The 27,944-nt window shown below is 36.6% G+C and overlaps 2 pseudogenes; both read right to left on the reverse strand.

The window, feature by feature from the left end:
• Positions 1–7,575: 7,575 nt before the first annotated feature.
• LOC129373238 (up-regulator of cell proliferation-like) lies at positions 7,576–12,428 on the reverse strand (annotated as a pseudogene).
• A 7,458-nt stretch (positions 12,429–19,886) lies between these two features.
• On the reverse strand, positions 19,887–27,085 carry LOC129373186 (up-regulator of cell proliferation-like; annotated as a pseudogene).
• Positions 27,086–27,944: the final 859 nt, after the last annotated feature.

Consider the following 27,944-nt stretch of genomic DNA (forward strand, 5'->3'; position numbering starts at 1 on the left):
TAGAATAATTATTATTACTGTAATAATATTCATCATCTCTGGCCGTCTGTGCAACAACTCCACTCTCTAAATCTTTGTAATACTCCTTTAACTTCTCCATGTCTGACTCCAATTAGTTTTCACCTTTTGACTTTTATTCTCTGGCTTAATAAAACTCAAAATATTCAGACTGACATTATTTACTTAACAATACAATCACCCCCATGTTTACAATTTGTCTTTGCTAATAAACTCTACTCTTGAGATCATGAAAAGGTCAAAGGTGTTTCTGTCTTCCTCCTTGATGTGCAGCCACAGAGTTCAGCAGCATTTATGGTCCACTGGACTGACTGCCATGAAATGTTTCCACCGGCATGGATTCATTGTCTTCAACATGGACTTAAGTTCTTTTTCACATTTACATCATGAAGTTTTCCTCTCCATGTGTCACTTCTAACTTCCTAATACATTCTTAAAAGTGCATAACAGTTTGTATATTTTTAAAATGTTTTGTACTTAGTAGTTTTACTCATTATCTTTGGCCATCATGAAATAAGATGAAATACCCCACTCTCTAAGACTTTTATGATGCTGCTGTAACACCTTCAGCTCAGACTTCAATTGATTTTAAGGCACGAAAAGTTTGGAGTTTGTCATTTATTCACAAATCCTCAAATCTAAAATGATGAGAACAAACAAAGAAAATGTTTGGATCTGTGCAAACACAATTTTATACATCGCTAACAAAATTAAAGAGAACACTAAAATAACATCCTAGAACTCAATTAATTAAATATTCTAATTGAAAATATTTATTATTAGCACAATAAAATTGAATGAGAAGAAAATAACAAAAATGAGCAATGTGAATAAATGTAGCATAGGAAATACTGGGGTTCTTAATGTGCAGCATATTTTATTTTCAGTTGAGACAGATTAAACAAAGCTGTCTTGTTTCTTACTATTGTTAAAAAATCAGAACATATGTGTACCAAACTTTGGGTAACTACTGATGAATGTGGCAATCTCTAAAATAACAGAAAATGCACAAAAAAAGAAATATATTTAATACAAGAAAAGAAATACAGCAGTGGCCTCTGGATGCACAAACAAAATACAAAGAGTTGCATTACAATACACTGATTTAGACCACATGAAATTGTGATATAACTTATTTTATCAACACTTACATTCCACAGTAACGTCTCAGTTCACTCTTCATACTGGAGCACATCGATGATCAGACATCTTATCGTCACGTTCAGGAAATGGCCGCCCTGCACGACACATACAGATTCCCTGAACCATCCGTTTCAGAAATGCATCATCTTATTAAGATACTGACTGCTTATCACATACATGAGAATGTACCGACATGTTTCAACAACTGATGGTTTTATTTTCCTATTTTCTGCCAAATCTCTCCCCTACAGATAATACACGTACAATTCACATCCAAGTTCAACATGCAGCAAAGCAACACAGGAAGAAAACAAGATGCATTTCCTGCCCATCTTGGGAAACAGTAATCACCTTGAAATAATGCACCAAAATGTGCAGCACCAAGACCAACTACCTGCACATATTTAAATGTGAAAAACAAATAAAATTACATAACTGAACCAAAATAATTCAACAGCATTACTGCTGTGGTATAAAAGAAAACCAACATTTTAAAATGGAATAAAGATGATTCCGTTTTGTAAATCTGGATTGGATTCATGCTCACTATGAAAGTTTAAAACATGACTGATTGAATCAGTTAATATTCCTTAGGTTTAGTCTAAATGAGGCTCAGTAGTGTGTGTGTGGCCTCCATGTGTCTGTGGCCTCCAGACAACATCTGGCCATGTTCCTGATGAAACCGCTGATGTTTCTCCTGAAGGATCTTTACCTGGTCCTGGATTAGAGCAGCAGTTAGTTCCTGAACAGTCTGTGGTGTGACGTGGTGTTGGAGGATTGACCAGCAACTGGTCTTACTTTTGAGCCAGTATGAACACTGGATTCACAAACAGTAGGCTGCACTTCACTTTGGATCCAATATTGTTTTTTGAAGATGCGGTTTTTACTCAACAATGAAGACCAAAGTGTTCTTGTGTCTCCTCATTTCTTACTTCACTGCATAAGAGGAAACATTCTGATCTATGAGTGAGTTTATCTACATCACTTTGATGCCCAGCTTTGTTGATTTTCCTCATTCCAAGATGCTCATCATGCCACTGAGATCAAACTGTGCATTCAGTTATTTTCCAGTTCCTTGTTCTGTTTGCAATTCATTCATTTTCCTTTTAAATCCCCAAAACAATCAATGGTATCTTCTTCCTTATTAACAGATGTCTTGACTGCAGAATGGAATCTTGATAGTTTACTTCCTCATTGACATTTTTCTACTAATTTGTAACTCTGCGTTCAAGTACTTCACTTGACCATGGTGATCCAGGTTAATTATTTATTTTAAAAAATATATATATATCCCTGGCATTTTGACAATTTATGTTTACTGACAAGCTCTATTGTTGAGATTTTGAAAAGGTCAAAGGTCTTTTTGTTTTCCACCTTTATGTGCAACCACAGTCCAGCGGTATTTATGGTCCACTGCTGATTTAGATTTTAATAACATACATTTCCACTGTCATCCACTGTCCAACTTCTCCACCAGATTCAGAAATTGTTCAGCTTTGTTGTATTGAGCATTGACCAAAAACTGACCAAGTGTGCAGCATATTTTACCACACTACTGATCTTAAGTGTGCTGCAGAAAAACAATGTTAATTTTAATAGCATTGTTTCCAGTCTGACAAAAACTATTAGTATCTGGAAATTTAGTGAAATCCAAGTTAATCCAAAACATCAAAACATATAAATACCATAATGAAATTGTTCAAGTGAAACTGCCAGACGTTTCAACAAAAAATGAAAAAAGATCGAAGGTGACTTACATGATATGTATTTCTATACAAGAAGTCCTATTTTACTACTTACTTTAGAAAATGGTTTTTCAAACTAAAGGAGGAGCTCTGCATTTGTTTTTTATTTATTTGAGTAAAAACCAAAGATCAGCTGCTACAAAAGTCAGTGTACTTATTAATACAAAAATATAAGAAGACATTTACAACAATTAGCATAACAATTAATTGATGCAACAGAGGTCTACAGCAGCATCAGAGCCAGAGACCTTAAAAAGCTCAAAACCCTGATAAAGAATCTGGTTCTGTTCTGGAGACGACGATGGAACCTCCGGAGATGATCATGCAAAGAAGGAGTCATGAATTGTGTAGTTGTGGGTGGTGAAGAATGATGCTGTAGACCCAAATTGTAGTGTGAAATTATGATTTTAATGATAAAATACACAAAATCCAGGAAGCCTGGGTAAGCAGGGAACAGAGACGTGGGTAAATACATGGGATGCACACAACAAGGATTTGACAAAGGCTGATGACACAAGTAGATAAAAACACTTCATCACATAGCTACAGCGCCAATGACAATCACTAAATAAAAACACAAGGTATCTTGCACTTGATAGTCTCGTTCCAGACACGGTTAAATAGAGCAAGTTGTACATCTCCAATGTTCATAGTTTCATAGCAATCTAGCAGGTCAAAGAAGCCTTGCTTCCTGCTGAGAGATAAACCTGCAGAAACCTGTTGTCACTGCTTTCCTTCAGTGAGGCCTTCTGAGAAAGAAATCAGAGTAATTCAACAATACAGAAACATTTCTTAATTCTAAGATGAAATTAAACAATAAAAGTATATAAGAAAAGATACATTTTAAGGATACATGAGAATAACAAATATTTGCTTAATAACATCCCACTTTATCCAACAGAAACAAAACATTTAACACAATTAACATAATGACACTTCAATCTGGAGAGACTCAGACACAGAAAGAAAGCGATTAGAAAAGTTTATTGACATGCATAAATTAAGTCTTTGGCGCTCGGGCCCCGGCTAAGGACATCGAGCTGATTGCGATAAGCTCGGATGAGCATTCCCGATGCTGACAGGAATGTCATCCCCCGGGACCCGATCCTGGTGGTGGAGGTCGGTGAATGAAGTATGCCTGGGAGCCAGAACAGTGGAGGTGGGTTGAGCGCAGCAGCGAAACAGAAGACGCCTTGGATGGACGTCCTTATCAACTGGGCATGGTCGGTGATTGGCCATGACGTGACTTGATTCCAACAATGATTGGTCGTTTGTGATTGGCGGGATGCACCGACTGAATGCTGCAGTGGGGCTAAAGAGTCTTCCAGTTTGAATTAGCGCCAAGGCTTCATATCAAGTCAACACAGAACTAAAGGTCTGACAAAAAGCAAGTCATGTAAAAATTTTGAATTGAGAAGAACTGAATTTTTCTGTTACATTTGATGATAAATGCTGAGATAAAAACCTAAATATATTTGAATAAAGTCCAAGATAAACTCAAGATAAAACCCAGAACTAGATGTTTGTAAACCTAAATCCTTATGAATGTGACAAAATAATAAAAAGCAAAAAAAAAAAGATATTTTTATGCAAACAAAACACTATATCTAAAAATTACATTGAATATGCAATCAAACAAAATATATAAGAACATTTATTTAATAACATCCCTGCACCGACACAGAAAAAATAATAAAAAAAAAAAATTTTGACACCAACCTTAATTCAATTAAGTTTATTGTTTTAGCATTAACTCAAAGCAAATGTAATGTCAATATAATTTGGAATATAAATCAAATCAATTTCATATACAGAAATACATAATCAGTTCAACCACATCAGATTTAAAATTAAATAAATTCTAATTTGAGCAATCAGCTGCGTTCAGATTGATATTTAATTTGATGAAACTTTTTCTATCTAAGGAAACTCAGTAAATGCATCCAGTGATTGACTTTGCAGCAATGACCCACTGAATGATGTCATGATAATGGAGAATTGATCGCATTGAGTCGTTAACAATGAACAATAAATTTGTACTGAAACTCTCCAATTATCCATCTAATGTGGAAACAAACAATATTTCAACAAGAGAGTAAATATTTTCAGACAAGATATGTTGTCTGAAAACAACATATCTTTCTACAGATGCAGATATCTGTAGAAAGATATGTATTTTATTCTATTAATAAAACAAAATGCTAAAATTATAAATGATAAATGAAGAAAATAAGGAGCTGCAATAAATTAAGGTGAAGTTGTTTATATTGGCTTTTGTTAAAGAGGTGAGTCCAACATGTAAATTTGGCCTTTCAAAAAAGGACAAAAAATCTATACATGCAAGAACCAATTGTGTTCTTACAACTAAACATGAATTATGGTTTCATTTGATGTTGAATGATTCCTTGAGGCTTTTTACTGCCTGATCTTCTGTGATTTTCTTCCAAGCATCAGGAATGTCAGCAGGCTTTGCATCATATGCTTTAGCAAATTCCTGGTTGTATTTGTTCATCACATATTTCCAATAATCTGACACCTCCAGGCTCACATCTGGAGGAATATTCCAGTCTGGGTAAATTTGCCTATATTTTTTGTAAGGATGCCATTCATTCTTTGTGGCACTGCAGCGAAAACATTTGTCACTGATAACAAGAGAAGAGCAGATGTCAGTCGAGAGTTTTCTAGACTCTTTATCCCTGCACTGACCTAATCCATTTGGTCGATGCAAAGAAGCAAAGTGTTCAGTGTGTTTTTCTCCACCAGCATCACAGGGTATTTTGCAGAATGGACACCGTTTGCCACAACCAATCACTCTGCTGAAAAGCTCATTTTCTGGTTTCATATGGAGAAGTGAGAGTTTTGTTTCAAACGTTATCTTTTCAAACTCTCCTCTAAGAGTTTCTTTCATTTCCTCCACACACTTGTTGAGCCAGTGACTAAACTGTTCCTGGTCAGATTTGTTCAGAACCATGAAGGCATCAAGAGCATCCTGGGAAATTACCAGTTTATCACAAGTTCTCTGCAGATATTTTCAACAAATGTCTTCAGACTGTCAGTGTTTTCTGTGTTTGCCTTTTTTATGGCATCATTTATGTGGTTGATGCAAAACTTAAGATGTTGTCCTCCAACTCACAAATTGTCTATTGGATGTCCATGATTTTACATATTTTTCATATGAGCAAATGTAGCTCTGAAAGCTTACAAATTCCCCATTTGAAATCAGATCCAGTAAAATATAATACTGGAAGGACATTCGTGTGCTGAACTCCTCTTTTGTCATCATTTTATCAACAATATCAGGACCAAGAGAACGACAGATGAAGTTTTCAACAGCAGGTTTCAGACACTGATTAGTGAATTCTTCTGCTTTTTTTCTGGCATTGATCTCTTTCTTGAAACACATCTTTGAAATCTGTGCAAAACCTTTTTTTGTTTTTCTGCAGACATTTATAAGGATCATTTTCTTGATAAAATCTTCATGCATTTTCTGAAACTTTCTGGCTGCAGATCCACAGATGTGTTGTTTCAGAGGTACTTCAAACTCAATGTCTGTGTCAACATCAGCTTCATTCAGCCTCTCATCAATGATGTGAAGAATCTCCTGGATGTAGGTATCATGATAATTAGTTTTTCTCTTGATTTTATCAGTAATACACTCATTGCAAACAGAGATGATTCTGTCAGCAATTTTTATTAGATCTGTCCAGGTACAAAATCCTTTAAAAAGAATTTTGTGTTTTTCCTTCATTCCTTTAGGTTTGTATGTAAAGGCTCCAGTCCACATTCTTTCAGACTTTTTCTACTCAGCAGTTCACATGCATGGCTTCCTTTAGGAGAAAGATTTGTTCTTAATTGATGGGAAACACTGATGAAGATATCTGAAGTTTGTTGTTCAAGCAAAGACAAACTGTTCATTATTTCAGTCCACATCTTATTAAAACTTTCATCAAGCTCTCTGTCAGTCATTTGAACTTTTTTCTTACGACATTCATCAATTAAATCACAAACTGCTTTCTCAATTCTTTCTCTATAAGTGGCCTTGATTTTCTCAAGTTCTTTCGATCCCTTCTTAATATCAGCAGCTGCTGTGATCTGGTTGAACATTGATCTTTCAGTTTCTCGTCGAAGACTCTTGATGCTGTTGGAGAAATCCTCTCTGTATCCTTCAGCCAGATAAACATGACCTTCTGGCTGATCAAAGTATTTCTTCAGGTTTTCAAGGATCTTTGTCTCCCACTTGATCAGCTCTGTGATTGCTTCACTTTCAACTCAATGATGAATTCATTCATATTAAATATTTCAGATATTGCAGTAAATGAACCAAATTAGAAATTCTAGTTCAGAGTCTTTGCATTTTTCCTTGTAAAGCTCCCTGAGGCCAGAAAGTTTGATTCGAGACAAGTTGTCGAGATTCATTCTCATCCATTTCAGAAAGTAACACCTTTCTCTCTGTGGGCTGGATATTGCCTCTAATGCTTTGGACATTTCATAAGAATTTTGTTTTTTACGTTGCTCTTCTTTTTTCTCTTTAAGGTTGCTCTTGTAGTTTCTATGTCTTCAGAACCAACTTTCCGAAGACGAAATTCTTCCTTTTCCAAGAAAGTCAGTTCCTTCCATATTTGACCTTGTAAAGGAAACTGATTTTCTTTGAATTGAAAAGTATCTTTAATCTCTAAAGTGATGGCATCTGCATTTTCTTTCCCTCCTGACACTCTGGAGAATCTTCATCAACAGTAATTTCCATTTCATGAGCAACATCAGCCATCTGCTCTACTGACATCTTTAACTGTGGGTTGGCAAGTACAGTAATCACAGTTTTCTTCAAAGACTTGACAAAATCTGCATCATTTGTTTTGTTAGTTTTTATAATTATATTGTTTTTTGTCAAGTTCAGACTGGTTGCTACTTTCTTCAAAACATCTGGAGTCAGACTCTTGTTTTGTTGGTTTCCCACTAAGAAGATTTGAGCTTTGTAGTTTTTGTTCATCAGCAGTTTGCAGTCAGAATCCAGCTGGTCAAAGAAAACAAAAACTGCAGCAGATGTCTGACACAAAAAGGAGAATTGAGTTTCAAATGAAGCAATGTCTCCACGAAGGTTAGCTATAGCAACTGGTTCACTGAAGATGTCCATGTTTTTGTTTCCACAGGGAAGGTACCAGGTCAGTTCAGTCAGTCCATTGGATATTCTTCTCTCAATGTCTCCACACTCCATGTCACGGTGAACAAAGGTGTCATGGTATTGCTCAGAGTTACTCAGAAGTTTGTTGAGGATCTCAGATTGGACAGAGAGCACTCACCCAGTCTCACAAATGAGATCATTGGAAGTTCAGAAAGAACTATTCTTCTTCCATGAAGCCTTTTGATTCTGCAAGATTTGAAGGTCTGTACTTCTTAACAATGTCTCTCATGGCCACAGCATGAGGGTGCTGCTGTGTATCACAGTTAGGAAGCAGCAGAGGAACAGAGAACTGACACATGGACATTTTTAGAGCCAGTTCTTGCTGAACAAACCCATCAGAACACAGGAAGAGAGCAGTGATTATATCAAGAGGGTTAAATGTTTCAGCCTCATTTGGGCTCTCAAACAGATCCTCAAAATTGCTCTCTGTATTCTCTGATGGATCATCACAGTTTGAATCAGAAGAGGCATCACTCAGGTCACCTTTTACATTCCTAGCAGTCACATTAACCATCACTAATTTCTTAAGAAAATACAAAGGGACATTTGATTTACAGTTGCTCGGGTCATCATTGATCGTCTTCTCATCAATCTCAAGTATTTTGCTTAATGATAACTTCTCTCTGTGGTACTGCTCCAAGCCCAAATCTTCCAAAAGTCTCTCAAGGTTGGTCTCTGTGAATGATAAAGATACATTAAGTTTTAATGTGTATGGGTGTGAATTCTAATTAAATACTATTTTTAAGTTCAGCACTTTAGATCATATTTTGCACAGTAGGCAAGAAACATTGTTCTACAATTGAAACTAATGATGTTTTATCTAATAACTTAAAAGAGACATATCCTACAAAATATTTTTTTAGCTCTTAATTAAATTTTGTTGTGTACTTGTCTCTAGAGCAGATAAATTAGTTTGTTTATATTCTGTTTGGGTTCTTCTCTTTCTATTTCAATTTATTCTCTATTCACTATTACATCCTTTGAACTTTTACATCCCAGTATTTTTGGTTTAACATGGACGTCAATTTTGCAAATTTTATTTCTCGCATTGATTTTCAAGACAAAGTTCAATGATGCTGAAGCTGTGAGAAGATAGTGAAAATATTCACTTGTTGGGTGTATTAACACACACAAGTCATTACACATCCTGTAGCATCAGAGTCTCTGTGAACTTCCTGGTACAAACAAAACTTCATGCAAATGTTTGTTTCCATGAAGGACGAGAAGGACTTCAGCAATCTCCAGTTCTATGAAGAAAGATTCTTTGAAAGACTTTGTCTGATTGAGGCGTCCGTTCCTTCTATCTATGGAAATTACATACATATCAACCAATAAGCTACAAATAACAATAAAATCACTCTTTTAGCCAAGAATTTATTATGCGTTGATATGACAACCTATCCAGTGTTTTTTTTTTTTTTTTTTTTTTTTTTTTTTTTTAATCTTTTATTCGATTTTTACAACAAAATACAAAATATGCAAAAAATATATAAACAAAGTATATAAACTTTTCTATAACAAAACCGGACATATAGAATGCATACATAAACTTTCCCCTCGGGGGGAGAAAAAAAAAAAAAAAAAAAAAAAAAAAAAAAAAAAAAAAAGAAAGAAAAGAAAGATTCTTTGAAAGACTTTGTCTGATTGAGGCGTCCGTTCCTTCTATCTATGGAAATTACATACATATCAACCAATAAGCTACAAATAACAATAAAATCACTCTTTTAGCCAAGAATTTATTATGCGTTGATATGACAACCTATCCAGTGTTTTTGCAGTAACATTTGCCTTCTGCGTATGTTGGTGCTGTGTCATTGCGAACATAAACATGCCTTCATCATTATGTAGAGCTGTGTGTCATCCGCATAGTTGTGGTAGCTAATATTATTTCCTGTTTAACCTGAGCTAATGGGAACACATAAATATTAAATAAGAGGGGTCCTAGGATTGAACCTTGGGGTACCCCACATGTGACCTTTGACCTCTTTGATGAGAAGTTTCCAATTGAAACAAATAAATCCCTGTTTTATGTAAGATTCAAACCAGTCGAGCACCGAACCAGAGAGTCCAACCCAACTCTCCAGTTGATTCAGTAATATGTCATGGTCGACAGTGTCAAAAGCTGCACTGAGGTCCAACAGAACCAGCACCGTGGTTCTGCCACAGTCCGTATTTATATGGATATCATTGAATACTTTGACTAGGCCAGTCTCCGTGCTGTGGTGAGCACGAAAACCAGACTGGAAAGTGTCAAAGCAGTTGGTTATTGTTAGGAAGCTATGTAACTGTTTACAGTTTTTCAGTAACTTTGCAGATGAATGGGAGGTCAGAGGTCAGCCTGTAATTCTGCAGTAGTGATTTGTCCAGGTTGTTCTTTTTTATCAATGGTTTGATGACTGCTGTTTTCAAGGCCTGGGGGAAAACACCTGATGTAAGCGATGAGTTTACTATTTGGATCAGATCAGCAGCAATAACAGGCAGGACTTTCTTAAAGAAATGTGTGGGAAGGACATCCAGACAGCAGGAGCTTGAACTTAATTGACTTATAATTTCTTCTAGGGTTTTATAATTAAGTAGTTGAAAGTGGGTCATTTTTCCTGTATTTGTTTTATTTAGGTACAGCAATGGTTCTGGCTTGAGAGTTGATGTGCAGATTAATCCTCTGATTTTTTGGATTTTCTCTGAAAAGAAGCTGGAAAACTTGTTACAGGCTGCATTAGATTGGAGTTCAGGTGGTAACATCACAGGAGGGTTTGTGAGCCTGTCAACTGTTGCAAATAAAGCTCGAGCATTGTTGATGTTTTTGTTTATGACATCTGCAAAGAAAGCCTCCCTTGCATGTTTTAGTGTTGAATTAGTTATGTAGTTTTTCTATATAGATGTCATTATGAACTGAAGTTGAGTTTTAAGCCATTTTCGTTCTGCTCTGCGGCAGAGTTGTCTTGCAGATTGAACTGTTTGTGCTTTTCTCCATGGAGATTTCTTCTACCAGACACAACCTTTACTTTAATTGGGTCAATGGAATCAATGATATGAAACTTTAGACCTAAAATCAGTCAAACGGTGCTCAGTTGGATTCTCCGATCAGATTCGAGTGGTATGGCTTTACATCATACGGAACAGGTTTTCGTCACTCGGCCTGATGGTCGGGTAAAACCGTCTCACTGAACCGTCTCCAGTACCATTGGTAATATTGTTCACCACCTCGAATGCACAATGCTAAAATCCAGTGACATAATCCATTAAAATCAACGTGATTGTTTTTCTTCCAAATAATTTATAATAATGTTGGGTTGTAAATAAAAATTTGTTCTTAATATCTCACCTGATCAAACAGAAGTTAAATAATTTTAAAAAAAAATTCTTTAAGGAATCTGGGAGCAGACGTTGTGCTAGACTTTTTTTTGTCTGTCATTTTGACTGACGGCGTCAAAATATTCTGTCATATTTCATTTCTATCTGTGAATTTTCAAAAACATGGACATGGCCTATTCATTTCAAATTAAAGTTTTATGCGGTTTAATTAATATTTGACAAGTTGAACAGATTAATCAAGCAGATGAACATATCAAACTTTTTCTATACCTGCAAGCTCTCTTCCTCAAATTTAACCAAATCAAAAAACTTTCATTGTTGTGATATGATCTTAGTTATTAAATGCATCACAGATGGAGGAAATACATATTTAACTCCTGTTTGTGAAGCATGAATGCATTATCAGTGGTTTGGAATAAAGCTAATTTAATTGGTGTTGATTTTGTTGATTTTTAATACACTGCCTTTAGTTTAGATAAATTCATTTCAAATTTGAAAGATCACTTCCAATTTTTAGGGTTAGCATTTTAATAAAGTGTGTGTGCAGGATGACCTACAATCCCTTTCTAATACCAGGCAAACATATTTAGTTCAAAATAAATTTATAAATTATGTATTTTTTTGCTTTGTATCAAAGTCAACACAAAAGCTTACTTTGTGTTTTCCTTTCTTTCTCAGGGTTTGGTTTTCCAGGGAGGTCACTGATTTCTGCTGAGTCATTTGTGTCTGTTGTCTCTTGTAACGTTTCTTCCTCCCTGCACTTGATCACAATCTGGTTCTTCATTTCACCAACAGGAGTCGCCAGAGGCTGAGAAATTATTTTATGGCTGATTTTATACTGTGTTGTCTTCATATGACAGCAAACAGCTGTGAAGACAATAACAACAATCATAATAATACCTGAAGACACAGACTGCTCATTGTTCTTTGTCAAATTCAATGCACTGACCTTTAACATCTGGACCCGTTTCATGATATTCAGCTTTACAGTCAGCACATGTTGTGATCCTGGGTCATTTTCTTCTTCACAGTAAAAATCCACAAATGATCTACAGCACTAGTTTCCTTAAGATAAAAATATAAGATTACATATTTTCAGTCTTATAGTAGTTACAACATTTTTCATCACGTTTTTCTACAAAGTAGTTGTCTACCTCCATTGTAGAAAATGACTCTTTAATATTCCTGCTTGGTTATTATTCAGGCATTTTTCACTGAAAGGAGAATGAGAAAAATTATTCAATTATTATTTGCATCTTTAACTTTCTCCAACACATTTATTATCCAATATAATCCCACAAAACCTAAAAGCTCTTTCCTCACAGACTCAAAGATGCAAGTTAAAAAAAAAACAGTTGTCTGTCTGTTATTAGCATGATAAATATTCTCAGGCTGGAGTAAAAGAATGTTAAAATAGATGGTCTGACCCAATGGGGGCCCAATTTAGTTTTTAATGTGAGTGTGGAACTCAGAATGGTTGAATGATTGTCAACAGGAGGTCAAATACATGCACTTTCACTTTCATTTAAATCAGAAAAAGGAAATTCACATACATCTAATTTTGTTTTTTGAAACAGGAAAAAGTATTTAGTGTTTTTTTTCCCAGAAACCTTCACTGCAAAATAAGCTCAGTGACCATCTGGACCACATTGATTAACATTAGTTTGGTATTTTATGTTTTATCTGCAGTTCATTCAAAATGAAGTCCAGTAAATCTGTTGAGCGTCTCCCGCGCAAATTAGTTTTCTGTCCTTTAGCACTGATAATATCAGAGGTTAGTACAAGTGAATATTAATGTTTATTTTTACTCTTATATTTCATTTTTTAAATCAATCAACAAAACAGGATGAATATCTTACCGTAGCAGAAGATCTGCTTGAGCACCGACTGTTAATAAAAATCAAACGTCCTCCTCCTTCCAACGAATCTGCAGGACTGTCCGTTTACAACCTGCTGAAAAACACTTTCACTTTCAAACACATTTTCCAGTTCTTGTAAATCACGTGGTTTCCAAGACATGGTCATTCCAGCTCTGTTGTATTTTTAAAAGTACTGCAGCAAAAGGCTATGACGTCATGACTGAACACCAGGGATAAAAAGGAAAAGAAGAAAAATATTTGCATGCAGAAAGAAATTTGTCTTTGCAGTTTCCTAAGTCATTGTCCAAAGTCGCCCCCTATCGGTCAACAACAATCCAACAAATTGAAAATTTTCTCTCTAAAAACTTGTAATCATTGAAAATGAATCTGTTTGCCATTTACTCCTGCTTAAAGCTTGCTCAAATAAATATAATATACATTAAAATTCTAATGAGGTTTGTGGACATTGATATTAATTGAGTCATCTCATTAGTATTGGTTCTTCTATTTAATGTAAAATCTATGTACATGGTTCTAGAAAGGTGGTGGCTTCAGTAAATCTATTTTGGACTGTAATATAGATTTACAGTAATATGTTGACAAATTATTTTCTTAACATTGTTAGTGACCAGATTCTTCTTATAAAAGTCTATGTGAGATTTTCAAATAATACCCTTTAAATAAAAATAATAAAATAATATATATTTGTTGGTACCGTGTCGTTATAGTAGAGACATCCTCAGTCTTTGGTATTCTGGATGACTGTCAAATAGACTTTTACTTTCAGTCTGTATTTCTGTCTGTCTCAGTGTCATTTGTCATGAAAACTGGTATGAGGAGGTGAGATCTGTCCAGGTTCATGCAGAAAACAGATCATAACTGGCCTGAGAGACTAAAGTAATATTGCATGCTGAATAATGTTTATTATGGAAAAATTTACTGTATTGAAGTATTGGTGATTAGAAGTAAGTAAATTCTGAAGTTGATTGTTGATAATTTATAAATCAGTTAAACAAGGAATCACAATTGAAAGTATAATCATACTGAATCAAAAGTAACGAGTATTAAAAAGTTATGATTGAAGAAATGTATTAAAAGTGTTTATGTCGATGAGTTATAAGTCTGTATAACATGTAAAAGACTGAAATCAGAATAATAAAATGCATAAGGACAGTCTTTGGGTGCAAAGTCAAGCCTGGATATGTTCTGTAATGGGTGTGGACAGGCCTGACTCATCGCGGGGAGAGGACATCTGGGCAGTGAGCCCAGAGGCTTGATGGAAGTAGAGGATGAAGTGATCAGGGGGCCTGGTGTAAGCGAGCACAGAAACAGAGAGCTTCGGTTTCGTCTTCAGCAAGTGGAACGAGTAACAGCGGGCCAAGGAACCAACGAGGGAGCCTTGCCCCGGACCCAGAGGGAGGACAAGCTTACACTTCGCTGAAAGACGGGACCCGATACCCAACAACTCTGGCTCCTAATTTGACCGAGGCTCCACACTCAACCCAAAAGATCTCAAGAATTAATGCAACAGACTTGGGGATTGGACAAAGATCACAAAAGTGATGAAGATTTGGGACGTTTGAAAGATAACTACCAACTCTAACTTTGCTCCTGTTCGGAGGAGAATTCGTCATATCAGGACCAGAATCTGCACAAGAAAGTTTACTTTTGTGTTGTCGAGATCCCCTGTCATCTGGATATGAGTTGCCTGCACCCCAAAACCCTTCTTTAGTAAATTGATGGCACTATTAGGGAGAGGTGTTAGTGGAGATTTAAGTTGATCTTATACAAATTTAAATTTTACTCTGTAAAAAACTTGTAATCATTAAAAACTAATTTGTTTGCCATTTACTCCTGCTTAAAGCTTGCTCAAATAAATATTCATACATTAAAATTCTAATGAGGTTTGTGGACATTGAAATTAATTGAGTCATCTTATTAGTATTGGTTCTTCTATTTAATGTAAAATCTATGTACATGGTTGTAGAAAAGTGGTGGCTTCGGACTTTCCTTTAGTTGACAAATTAAATAATGACCCTGGGACTTACAAAGTCACTAAAACTAATCTAGTCATTAACAAGTGCTCGTTATTAGAGAGGGGGCGACCCTTAACAGTAGTGGTTATTGGGGTGATGCAGTTGTGAGGGCTACTCAACTGATTGCTTCTTAACTGAAAAGGGTCATAACTTCTGGATTGTAGGTAGTTAGAGCTAGACGAATCCCTCTCGACACCAGCTTAGACAGATTGTCCCTCTCAGACCTTCTACAGGGTCATACTCAGGTTTTAGAGACTTTATGGACCCGTTTGAAGAAGAGCTTGTCAGTAGTCAGCCCAAGGGAGTTTAGGGCGGGGCTGGCTATTGCGTAATAACCTACACATTGCAGTAAATTTCTCCTCTACTATTATCAGAAAGAGTTTCGTTTTTCTTTCACTGTTCAGCTCACTGAACACAATATCCCAAAGAAAGAGTGACAAGCAGTGCAAACATGTTCAGTTCCTTTATTTTCCCCCAATGGGGGTTTATTTTATAGCCAGGCATTTCAAAAATACAGAACATTAAATAGACAATAGTAAAAGCAGATAAAGCATACAAGCACTAATTCATTTATATGCAATGGAGAATGTGAAAAAATGACAATGATTGGTCATAAAAAGTGGCTAATCTGTGCTTTATACTTTAGACCTCCATGACTGCAAGAGCCTTTCAGTCTGTCTCAGAGTCCTGACTCACATCAATCAGCTGGTTTGCTGCTTTGGCCTGTATTTGCTACAACCACAAGTATTAAAGAGCCATTTAAAGGAAAATATTTAAACTGTAACAAGTCAGTATTTAAGAAGTTTATCTTTTCAAGGTTGTAACAGGGGCTGGTCTCCAGAAAGGGACTTGAACCCAAGACCTTCACTGTGCAGCCCTAAGAACTAATGTAACATATTTATTATTACTTGATTGTGTGAAGGGAGCTTTTCACTTCATCTTCAGTCTTTCTCCTCAAAATGTAGCGGATCAGGCTGCTGTTACAGACCTTGATTTTAGATCAGTACTTCACCCAAAACCTTTTGTGAATCATCTAAATTATTTATATTAATGTGGAAAGACAGAATACCAACCCAACCACACATTACTTAAAATGTAAAAGTGGTTTGTGTCTTATTTAAATAAGCCTTTGATCCCCAAGTGAAGAATAATTTTCATGAAAAAACATCTAAATTCATGCACACCCTTTCTTCTGGTTCATCTCTCCTGTGAGAGATTATCAGTGGGATTCTGGTGACTGATTCCACATCAACAAACAATCCACTGAACTTGTGGACAGATTTTTCTCATTCATTAAGGTCATTTATTAACGTCATCCTCACCTCATATTGCTACAGACCAAGAGAGAATGAAGCTCATTTTATTGTTCAATGTTGAATCATTTTAACAGCTGTCACTTTCTCACCAAGCTTTAAAGCCGATGGCCTCATTCCATCCATGTGCAGATTGAACATTTTGACTCAGATTTGCTTTGGTTTCTGGCCCAACATGTTGTTAGTGAGGTGGAATGAAGAACATTAATTATGTGGACTGCTGTGAATTATACATAAGTCATGAGTACATGTGATTGGTTAATTGATCTGTGTTCTTCATGAACACAAGCAGAACTATAGAAACCATAATTCCAGCAGGAGATCAGCACCAGCACCTCCTGATACCACCAGGTACCAGGCTGTTAGAAAATGGATGGATGGTTTACTGTAGTAAAATACTTTATAGAAATACAAGAGAAAGAAACATTAACCAAATTGATGAATATTGAAATATATAGAAGAGTTTATCAAAGGTAATTATATTACTATCACTTTAGAAGTTACTGTATTTAAGTGTTAAGGTCCATATCTTCCTCTGAGTCATTTCTTTCCTTCCTCTGCCACCAGATTAGTTTATATTCAAATTAATTTCTTCTACTGCTGATCTGTTGATTTGAAGCTTCAGGGTTACGGTCTCTGACCTCTAGGGTCTCTCTCTCTCTTTCTCTCTCTCTTTTCTTTCTATCTCTGTGTGTTTCAGTTCTGTCTGGCTGCAACAGGTGAAATGCATTGAATCTCATCAGCCAATCAGTGAAGAGCTTCATTCCAGTTGCCAGGTTCCTTTTTCCCTGGTCCTTGATCTGCAGTGATCTTGTTTGTCTGCTGACTGTTTGTGGGGATTTAGGTGATTTTGCTGCAGCTTTATTGGGAAGAATTAAGGGTCTTAACTAAAGTAATGTGTTTCTATTCACAGTGGAAGCTGCCATTTTTATTCTACGTTTTCTCCTGTTTTGTGGTTAGACAGGGAGTTCAGGTGTTTTACCTTTTTCAGTTCTTCTATAGAAAGTGTTTATTTTATAGTTAAAAGGTAATGTTTAGTTTATTGTTTTTGCCTTGGAGACCCTGAAGCTGTAAAATAAAATAAATCTTTTTCTACTGACATCAACTTTTATTAAGCATGTCATAAACAAGATGTCCTATTTCTTTATTTGTAGAAAATCACTAATTTTAACAAAAATTGAGCAGCTTTTTATTTGTTTACAGAAGAAAAGAGAATCAGCTGCTATAATATTTAGTTGGAAATAAAAACATTTAATATAATTAGCATAATGACACATCAAGTCAACACAGAACTAAAGATCTGACAAAAAGCAAGTCATGTAAAAACTTTGAATTGAGTTGAACTGAATTTTTCTGTTACATTTGATGATAAATGCTGAGGATGAAAACCTAAATACATTTGAATGAAGTCTGAGAAAAACTCAAAATAAAACCCAGAACTAGATGTTTATAAACCCTAAATCCTAATAAAAGTGACAAAATGATAAAAAGGGGGAAAAAATGACATTGTTATAGAAACAAAGCTCTATATCTGAAAATGACACTGAATATACCAATCAAACAAATTACAAGAACATTTATTTAATAACATTCCTTCACCCATACAGCAAAAATAATCAAAAGAAAAATAATTTGACATCAATCTTAATTCAATTAAGTTTATTTTTCTGGCACTAATTTATAGCAAATGTAATCTCAACCAAATCCATTTAATATACAGAAATACATAATCAGTTCAACCACATCAGATTTAAAATATATTCTAATTTGACCCAATCAGCTGCTTTCAGATTGATATTTCATTTAGTGAAATTTTTCTATCTAAGGAAACTCAGTAAATGCATCCAGTGATTCACTTTGCAGCAATGAATGATGTCATGATAATGGAGAATTGATCGCATTGAGTCATTAACAATGAACAATAAATTTGTACTGAAATTATCCGTCTAATGTGGAAGCAAACATACAATCTTTCAACAAGAGTGTAAATATTTTCAGACAAGATATGTTGCAAACAAAGTTAGTAAAATAATAGAATAACAAAATGCAAAAATTATAAATGATCAATGAAGAAAACAAGGATCTTCAGTAAATTAGGCTGAAGCTGTTTATATTGGCTTTTGTTAAAGAGGTGAGTCCAACGTGTGAATTGGGCCTTTCAAGAAAATGACAAAAAATTCCACATGCTAGAACCGATTGTGTTCTTAAAACTAAACATGAATTATGGTTTCATTTGATGTTGAATGATTTCATGAGGCTTTTTACTGCCTGTTCTTTTGTGATTTTCTTCCAAGCATCAGGAATGTCAGCAGGCTTTGCATCATATGCTTCAGCAAATTTGTGGTTGTATGTGTTCATCACATATTTCCAATAATCTGATGCCTCAAGGCTCTCATCTGGACAAATTTTCCAGTCTGGGTAAATCGTCCTATACTCTTTGTAAGGATGATATTCATCCTTTGCGGCACAACAGAGAAAACGTTTGTCACTGATAACAAGAGAAGAGCACATGTCAGTGGTGAGTTTCCCAGAGCTTACATACCTGTATGTACCTAATCCATCTGGTCGATGCAAAGAAGCAAAGTGTTCAGTGTGTTTTTCTCCACCTGCATCACAGGATATTTTGCAGAATGGACACTGTTTGCCACAACCAATCACTCTGGAAAAGCTCGTTCTCTGGTTGCAGATGGAGACGTGAGAGTTTAGAGTCAAACTCAGTTGATTTAAAACTTTTCTCTAAGAGATTCTGTCATTTCCTCCACACACCTGTTGAGCCAGTCAGCAAACTGTTCTGGGTCAGATTTGTTCAGAACCATAAAGGCATCAAGAGCATCCTGAGAAATTTCCAGTTTATCACCAAGTTCTGTGCAGATCTTGACAACAAATGTCTTCAGGCTGTCAGATTTTTCTGCTGTTGCCTTTTTAATGGCAGCATTTAGGTGTTTGATGCAGGACTTAAGATGTTTTCCTCAAACTCAAATAGTGAAGACTGAGAGGAGAATGTCTCCTTTATTCTTTCAGATGTCCATGATTTTACATAATCTTCATATGAACAAATGTACTCCTGAAAGTTGTTGAAGTCACCTTGAGAAATCAGATCCAGTAAAATATAATACTGGAAGGACATTCGTGTGCTGAACTCCTCTTTTGTCATCATTTTATCAACAATATCAGGACCAAGAGAACGATAGATGAAGTTTTCAACAGCAGGTTTCAAACTTTGGTTTGTGAATTCTTCAGCTTTCCTCTGGCATTGGTCTCTTTCTTGAAACACATCTTTGAAATCTGTGCAAAACTTTTCCTTGTTTTTCTGCAGACATTCATAAGGATCATTTTCTTGGATAAAATCATCATGCATTCTGAAACTTTCTGGCTGCAGATCCACAGATGTGTTGTTTCAGAGACACTTCAAACTCAATGTCTGTGTCAACATCAGTTTTGTTCAGCCTCTCGTCAATGATGTGAAGAATCTCCTGGATGTAGGTATCATGATAGTTAGTTTTTCTTTTGATTTTATCAGTAATACAATCATTGCAAGCTGAAATAATCCTGTCAGCAATCTTTTGTCTTTCCTTTATTAAATGCCTCCAGGTAATTAATCCTCTCCAAAGAGTTTTGAATTTTTCCTTCATACCTTTAGGTTTGTATGTAAAAGGCTCCAGTCCACAGTCTTGGAGGATTTTCTTACTCAGCAGTTCAGATGCATAGCTTCCTTTGGGGGAAAGATTTGTAAGTAACTGATGGGACACTTTGGTGAAGACATTTATAGTATGTTGTTTAGGGAAAGACAAGGTGCTCATTGTTTCAGCCCACATGTTATCAAAACGTTCATCAAGCTCTTTGTCAGTCATTTGAACTTTTTTCTCTCGACATTCATCAATTAAATCACAAACTGCTTCTTTAATTTTTTCTCTATAAGTGGCCTTGATTTTGTCAAGTTCTTTCAATCCCTTCTTAATATCAGCAGCTGCTGTGATCTGGTGGAACACTGATCTTTCAGTTTCTCGTCGAAGACTCTTGATGCTGTTGGAGAAATCCTCTCTGTATCCTTCAACCAGATAAACATGACCTTCTGGCTGATCAAAGTATTTCTTCAGGTTTTCAAGGATCTTTGTCTCCTCCTTGATCAGCTCTGTGATTGCTTCACTTTTCAACTCAGTGATAAATTCATTCATGTCAGATATTGCATATGTTGCAGTAAATGAACCAAAATTGGAAATTCTAGTTTCTGCTTTGGTAACCCATTTGTACATTTCCTTTTTGAACTCCCACTCCCATTGGTTGTACTCTGTGCAGAGCCTCATGTAAGCATCAGCCACCAGGCTGTTTCTGAAGCTGAAGATGAAGTTTTCATGTTTTACTGCGTTCCACAGGCTGGTTATCCACTCTCTGAACTCCAAGATGTCATTAGAAGTTGAGCCACACTTTCCCCTGTTGGATGATGTTTTTCTTGAGTTCATAGACAGTCTCACTGTATCCTGCATTGACTGGAGCCATTGGTGGGTTTCCATTCCAGAGTCCAGGAATGTAGCAGTTCCCAGTGTCTGGATTATAATCCATCACATCAGTGAAGCTCTTGTATTTCTCTTTCTTCTCCATTCTAGCTGCTGCCTGGGTCATCTCATCCAGCTGTTCTAACAGCAGCTTCCTGTCTCTCAGGTTCTTCTCATGGGCTGAAACATCAGAAACGTTCTGGTGAACAAACTGACATTGAGGCTTTTGCCGACCTCCTTCATCCTGAGGAAAGCATGCACCACTATCTGCAGGATGTCTTTCATCTCTGTTGAATTCTCCATGGCAATATTGATAATGGTGATGTCACTCAGCCCAACAACAAGTGTTGCCAGCTCATTGTCGTGCTCATAGCTGTTGTCCAGCTGTGCTAGCTCTGGTGACTTTAAGCCTTCAGTGTCGATGATCATCATGAAGTCACAGTTGAGAACTTTCTTCAAGTCTTCATTGACTTTGATGAGCAGCATGAAGGCACCTCTAGTGCATCGACCACTGCTGACTGCAAACTGGACTCCAAACATGTGTTAAGGAGAGTGGACTTCCCTGTGCTCTGAACTCCAAGAACTGTGACGACCCGTATCTTGTTGTTTGGAGACACCAAGTCATTGAGCTGAGAGAGAACATCACTCACCCAACTGAGAGGAATGTTGGAAGCATCTCCATCTACAAGCTCAACAGGAAATCCATCCAGCAACAACTGAGCACAGAGTTTGGGCAGATGTTGCAGTTGTTGACGTGATGGATCTGTTTGTGGAAGGTAAAGAGAAGCTTGGTAGATCTGACCCATTTCACGGAAGAAATGCTCAACTCCCAGTGAGCTGCTGGAAAGTTGTTGGTCAATTTTTTTATCTCTTCTTTGTTCTCAGAATCTTTGCATTTTTCCTTGTAAAGCTCCCTGAGGCCAGAAAGTTTGATTCGAGACAAGTTGTCGAGGTTCATTTGCATCCATTTTAGAAAGTAACATCTCTATGTGGCTGGATATTGCACTAATGAAGCAGGTCATTGCTTTGGACTTTGCAGAATTATTTTGCTTTTTCCTCAGTTTTTTTCTCTCATGCTGAAGTTTACATTTGTAATTTTCTATGTTTTCTGAACCAACTTTTCGAAGACGAAATTCTTCCTTTTCCAAGAAAGTCAGTTCCTTCCATATCTGATCTTGTAAAGGAAGTTGATCTTCTTTGTATTTCATTATGTCTTTAATCTCTGCAGTGATTTTATCAGCTTTCTTCTTTCCATCCTTACACTCTGGAGAATCTTCATCAACTGTGATTCCCAGTTTATGTGCAACATCAGCCATCTGCACTACAGACATCTTCTTCTCTCTGGTTTAATTACATCACTGACTCTTTTCCTCAGTAGTTTGACAAAATCTGCATCATTTATTTGTGTCTTTTTTATTAGAATATTATTTTTCTTCAAGCCCAGACTGGTTGCCAGATTTTTAACAGAATCAAAACTGAAGTTTTTGCTTTGTTGGTTTCCCACCAAGAAGATTTGAGCTTTGTGGTTTTTGTTCATCAGCAGTTTGCAGTCAGAGTCCAGCTGGTCAAAGAAAACAAAAACTGCAGCAGATGTCTGACACAAAAAGGAGAATTGAGTTTCAAATGAAGCAATGTCTCCACGAAGGTTAGCTATAGCAACTGGTTCACTGAAGATGTCCATGTTTTTGTTTCCACATGGAAGGAACCAGGTCAGTTCAGTCAGTCCATTGGATATTCTTCTCTCAATGTCTCCACACTCCATGTCACGGTGAACAAAGGTGTCATGGTATTGCTCAGAGTTACTCAGAAGTTTATTGAGGATCTCTGATTTGGACAGAGAGCAATCACCCAGTCTCACAAATGAGACCATTGGAAGTTCAGAAAGAACTATTCTTTCTTCCATGAAGCCTTTTGATTCTGTGAGATTTGAAGGTCTGTACTTCTTAACAATGTCTCTCATGGCCCACAGCATGAGGGTGCACTGCTGTGTATCACAGTTAGGAAGCAGCAGAGGAACAGAGAACTGACACATGGACATTTTTAGAGCCAGTTCTTGATGAACACAGAAGAGAGCAGTGATTAAATCAAGAGGATTTAGAAAGTCATCCTCATTTGAACTGTCAAGAAGATCATCAAAATTTGAATCATCAGATTCTAATTCATTATCTTGGTTTGACATAAAAACTGATTTTATTTTTCTTGCTGTTACATTCACCATCATCAGTTTCTTGAGAAAATGCCATGAAATACCTAATTTACACTTTGGAGGCTCATCATTGATGATCTTATTGATCTCAAGTATTTTACTGAGTGACAGCTTCTCCTTGTAGAACTGCTCCAATTCCAGATCCTCCAGAAGCATCATCAGGTTGGTCCCTGTTTAAAATTAAGACAAATATCTTACTTTAGTCAATAACCTTAAGTCACAAATAATGGTTGTCTTTTAACTGTTAATGTCAATAATTAATTTTTTTCAGTAAGTCCAAAAGGTCCATGATGTGCCCTGCAAAATTATTTATATCCCTTATTACTTAAACTTAAAAAAGAAAATTACAACCACAACTTTTCACGTATTTCACTGAGATTTTATTAGACTAACAACATAAAATAATTATGAAGTAGAACTAATATAATAAATGTTTTTCAAATGATTCCTAAAATTCGTAATTCATATTAATAGGCCCGGGCCTTGTGGGGCATTGCCTGCCCACAGAGTCAGCTATGTCCTCCCCTGAACTGGAATCTTTTTATTTTTAATTTTCTATTTCTATTTTTTCTGTCTTGATTTGACACACATTAGGGCTCCTACACATTTTTCAGCCATTACAACTATCTAATCAATAGTTAACATATCGCAATGTGTTTTTTCATAATGACACCGATGCGGCAGTGACGGCGACACTGCTGAGCTGTGCAAGTGTTAGAATCATGGCAGCAAACCAGCTAAAGCCAGAGAACTTGCACAGGTTTCCCCCCCAAACTAACCATGAATAGTTCAGTAATGCTGTTGGATGCAGATGTTAGATAAATGATGACTTGCTAATGCAAATACATCATGTTAAGCTTGTTAACAAGTTTTGCCTACAAATTTTCAAAAGTGGCTAGTATGGTTACATTTACTTGATTAGCTTTCTGAGATAAAAAATGAGTAATAATAAGAGTAGTTTTACTGCACTGTACTTTTCATTTTTACTTCAAATTTAAAAATACTATGAACCCCAAAGGGAAATTAAATGCTGTAGAAACTCATTAATTCAGATTCAAAGAGTTTTTGTGATGGTTGTAGGCAGGAAAGAGTTTCTGCAACAGTCTGTGCTGCACTAAATCTGCCTTCCCAAGACAGTCTGATGAAGAGGATAGTCAGGATTGTCCATAATTTTCTTGATTTTATCTAGAATCCTTCTTTGCATAATTATCTCTAGAGGTTGTACAGCCAAATCTTCACTCTCCACAGGTATGCTGCTTTCTTAGCTTTTGCATTATGGTTATTTTGATCGCACATTTGAACACTTTCACATTTAGCTTTCACTCACACACACCATGCAAAGCTGATTTCACTGATTCTCAGAATTCATATTAGAAACTTTAAGGTTATTTTTTTTCTAAATTTGTTTTTCAGATCCTCTTAAACATGGTGTGAGTTTCTTCTTGTTGTGACCTTTGTGCCCAGTCATAACAGAATTGTGGTGTGATTTTATATTCAGCCCCTGATTTTATGTTTTATAGAAGCATCTTTTGCTTTCTTCTCTGGTTTCCGTTCATCCAGAGTTGATCTAATATTTCAGTAAACATTTCTCTCGCACACACTCAGCATGGCAGCCTATATCTTATTTTTCACTGAGAATAAATAATGATACCTGCAAGGAATTAAAGTATTTTGTGAATATTTAGTTGACTCCTTTTTATTTTTCCTACTTCACTCAGGATGTGCAGTATTTCCATACTGACTGGACAGCTTGCCATATGGAGGACCAAAACTGACATAATAAAAAATAGAAGTAGATATTTTGTTTTGTCTTTTCCTTATACAAGCCCTCCTTCTTTTGTCATTGCCTCCCGTCCTTTTTCTGCTTCTCTGTGTGCATCTTTATGTTAATGAGGAGAGCTGCCGTCCAGCTCTTCTACTATTGGCCAATAGAGCTTTGGAACGTCACTGCGTAAGAATTGTGGGGCGTTTACATTTCGTGCAGTTGCTTGGTGCCATCTTTACAGGCCACAAACCAAAACAAACTTTATCAAGGTGTTTTTATTGTGTTACCAACTGCAGTGAAGTTAGTTTCGAGTTGGACATTCCAATATCTGAGGAGTAAGCGATGTTTAGATTAATGTTGATACGATTTATGAACGATAATTTCGGCCAGCTGTTCTCAAGCTCCCTCCTCAAGTTCTCAGAGGTTCACTTAGGGACTGTCAGCAAATTTCCGAATCAAACACTCCTTCCTGTCACACAAATGTTAGTAACTGCCATGCCTTGTGACCAACTGATGGGTTTTTGAAATAAAATTCAAATATAAATACTTAGGACTGTAGGATTTATGTCTGTTCCTAAAAGACACTGTTCCTGTGTTTAGTGATGTTTGCAACAGTAGGAAGCGTGCTGAATTGGGAGACAGATGACCTGGAGACAAAAGCTGTCCTGACAGGAGGAGCAGAAAGAGAAGGCATCAAAGACTAAGGCTCAAAGTTTTATGACCTGGAGGGACACAAGAGCTGAAGTTTTATGACTCAGAGAGACACAGGATCTTGAGAACAACGCCTCAGCAGCAGGACAGCAGCAGTATAAAGACTGGATGGCACCATTGTTTGAGTAGAGACTTGCGACTGACTCAATATTGGGAGCTGTGTTTCCACCTGCCCTTCCTATCTCTGGACAGCTGAACATGATTTGTTACCTTGAAAACTCATTTGTAATACATAGGCACTTTGGAGTGAAAGCTGGCAGAACATGGTTCACAGACAGATAAAGAAGGTGTCTGAGATCTACTTTCTCCGTTCCTTCGAGTGTATTGCATCTTCAATCATCTTTCTCTTCCTTTCCAGAGTGTTACTGAATGTCTCGGTAATTTAAACCTGACACCAACTGAGACAAAAAAGTGGTAATTCATGCTTTTACACGAGATATTAAAATGTCAAGTCGTATTCAAAATTTTGAATCATTTTGATATTAAATATGTTTTCTTCAATAGCTTCCATATTGTGTGCCACATTGACTAGAAATCAGTGTGTAATTGTTCTACTAAACTGTGTATATGAGGCACATGCATTTCTATTCCATTTTAACTCTTTTTTTTGTCACCTATTTTTTTAGTTTAAATTTTGTATTTCTCCTCAATAGCTTCTAGGTCATGTGACCAATTGAGTCAAAATCAGGGAGAAATTGTTCTACTAAACTGGAGATTTGATGTAACCAAATTTTTATTCGATTTGACCTTTTTATTCCCTGTCGATACACACCTCTACATTACCATGTCACCAGGTGACTCTGAGTCTGTCCAGTCACTGAATAAATGCTTAGAATAGATAAATGTGTGGATGAGCCAAAACCTTCTGCAGTTGAACAGAAACAAAACTGAAGTTATTATCTTTGTGCCTTAAGGAACAATCTAGAGTTATAGATCTGGAGTCAATGCACAGCATCAGTTATCTTAACTAAAACCTAGTGATCAGGCCCGAAACTTGGGTGTAGTGATGAGCTCTGACCTGAACTTTTAGAGACACATTAAGACAGTCACAAAGTCGGCCTTCTATCAGCTTAAGAACATTTCATTAGAAGACTAATGCCTCAGCAAGATTTACCGGTCGATCTACGTTCTTACCCTTATCTATGGTCATGAGCTTTGGGTCATGACCGAAAGAACGAGATCTCGGATACAAGAGGCTGAAATGGGTTTCCTCCGTAGGGTGGCTGGGCTCTCCCTTAGAGATGGGGTGAGAAGCTTGGTCATCCGGGCGGGACTCAGAGAAGAGCTGCTGCTCCTCCACATCGAGAGGAGCCAGTTGAGGTGGCTCGGGCATCTCCTGGACGCCTCCCTGGTGAGGTGTTTCAGGCACGTCCCATCGGGAGGAGGCCCCGGGGAAGACCCAGGACATGCTGGAGGGACTATGTCTCCCAGCTGGCCTGGGAGCGCCTTGGGATTCCCCCGGAGGAAGAAGAAGTGGCTGGTGAGAGGGAAGTCTGGGCCTCCCTTCTTAAGCTGCTACCCCTGCGACCCGACCCCAGATAAGCGGCAGACGATGGATGGATCTGATTTGACATTTTAATAGAGAGCAGTGTGTCTCATGTAAAAGCATGAATCACCACTTTTGTATCAGTTGGTCACAAGGCAAGGCATTTATTAACATTTGTTTGACAGGAGTGTTTGGTATGGAAATTTGTTGACAGTCCCTGTTGACTGTTCCCATCACACACATACATGATCTGTATACAATTCTTATATAATCTGTAAATCTAACTTGCCATTATTTATCCTGTATTATAAAACAACTAATATATACAATCCATTCTTTATATTCCTGTGTATTCTGTGTAATCTTTGTATAATATGTACATAGCTCTCATATTTTATATTTGTACAAAACATTTTATGGCCGAAATTAGCGTTCATAAAACCTTGAGCTAAAACCACTTGCTCCTTGGATATTGGAATATCCAATATCCAACTGGAAACTAACTTCACTGAGGTCAGTAACACAATAAACACCGAGATGAAGTTTATTTTGGTCTGTGACCTGTAAAATGGCACTGAGCAACTGCGTGAGACGTAAACGCCCCACAACGTCCTATGCAGTGACGTTAGTTCCAAAGCTCTATTGGAGCTGGACATAGAAGGTAGCTCTCCTCAT

The sequence above is a fragment of the Poeciliopsis prolifica genome, unplaced genomic scaffold, assembly GCF_027474105.1.
Source record: "Poeciliopsis prolifica strain line A6 unplaced genomic scaffold, Auburn_PproV2 SCAFFOLD032, whole genome shotgun sequence".
Lineage (NCBI taxonomy): Eukaryota > Metazoa > Chordata > Actinopteri > Cyprinodontiformes > Poeciliidae > Poeciliopsis > Poeciliopsis prolifica.